A 1,776-nucleotide genomic window follows, 5' to 3' on the forward strand; every position below is an offset into this window, starting at 1 on the left:
GATTGAATATATGTTAACTAATATTGTAATCAACATTTATTATTTAGAATTAAACATTAAAAAAAATCCATAACTAAAAGCAATTAAAATATCTAAAACTAAGAAAAAAAATATAAAAAATAAACAAAATAAAATCAATTAAGCGTAAAACATTTAAGATTTAGGATTTAGAATATAAGATAGTCAGAGGTGGTGGCAGTAGTAGCCGGTGGCGAATGATAGTTGATGACTGATGATGGTGGCCGATAGTGGCTGCCGGCAGGCAGTGGTAGACGACAGTAGCTAATGGTGGTGATGAAATTATAGTGGTCGGAAAAAAAAAGTAAAAAGAGAAATGTATAAAAGAGTAATTTTAAAAAAATGCTAATAAATTTTTTTAAAAAATTGACTGAAATTAATTGATTACTCGTTGGTTTCTTAGTACTCTTTGTTATTTATGTATGTGTATTTTGATGTTTAGGAGGACTTTAGAGATGTTAAAACTTGTGTGAACACTGATTTTGTGTAAATTAATCGTAATTTGCTAGATACTCCTAATAAAGTAAAAATATTAAAAGTTATTTTGGTGAAAAGAGGAATTGTCTTTTGATATTGATTTTGATGCAATCTTAAACATGATTAGAAATGAAATGAGAATGGATTAGTACTGTTATTATTCTTATTTCTGCTCTACTCTCTGTTAGAGCATTGAGTCCATGAAAATAGGAAGAAATCTCGCTATTTTTTCACTTTTGCTTTTTGCTTTCTTTGACTTTTTTGAATTACTTCTCTTGAAAATCTGGTTATTACAGGAAATCGATACTAAACAAAACTATAATTGAAGATGGTGGTGGTAGTGAGTATGACTATAATGATAATATCATATTTTTAAAGGGTAAATACCTTATCTGGTCCTTGGCATTTTTTCTGTGGGATATAGCGAACTTTAATCATTCTTAAATCTCAACCAGGCCCTACACATTAAGAAAAATAGACCAATCGATCTCTGCTACCAGATGAAAAATGGTTACCTGCTGGTGTATCAGATGTGTCAAACTTAAATGGTTGCAGGGACTAAAAATCCCCCTCCCTTTTTCGTCTTCTTCTTTCTTCTCCTCCTCCTCCCCATCATCAATGGATGCACCAATAAAACCAGGCAGGCAAGAAGCTTTACGCCCCTCTTCATCTATTATTATTATTATTATTATTATGTTGATCATCAATATAGCCAGCACAAGCATCACTATCATCATCCCTAATTGTCAAGATTGAATCTTTAACCCCAAATTGAAATTCCCATCAACTCCATCATCCCAAAGCAAATCTTTGAGCTCCTTGTGCACTGCGTTGTACAAATTCAAAAGTAAGTAATCAGGCGCATATGAAATTTACGTTGTTAACCATGTTCTCGTTCTACTTCTTTGTCACCGCAATAACCCACTCCGGTAGCTCCTTTTCTACTGGCATCACCCCTTTTATCAAAGTTACGATCGAACCTTGCTGAAGGGCCTTTAAAATCACCCTCTGTAGCACCCGAATCTACCAGATCTTCTTTGTTCTGAGTCAAATTTTAAGACTCAAAATCAAACCACCATAAGAGAAGCTTCCCTATTGATCAGATTGGTCTCTATCCTCGGAACTTAATGTAGGTTAAGAGGAAGTACCTAGGACATAATTTAGTATGTCCTTCTTGCAGGAAAAATTTTACGACTGTGGAGGTAGATAGTGATGATGATGGGTCTGAAGAAGAGGAAAAAGAAGAAGGAAATGAGAAGGAAGAAAAAGAAGAGATAGGGA

The sequence above is a fragment of the Arachis ipaensis genome, chromosome B04 (assembly GCF_000816755.2).
Source record: "Arachis ipaensis cultivar K30076 chromosome B04, Araip1.1, whole genome shotgun sequence".
In the NCBI taxonomy this organism is placed as follows: Eukaryota; Viridiplantae; Streptophyta; class Magnoliopsida; order Fabales; family Fabaceae; genus Arachis; species Arachis ipaensis.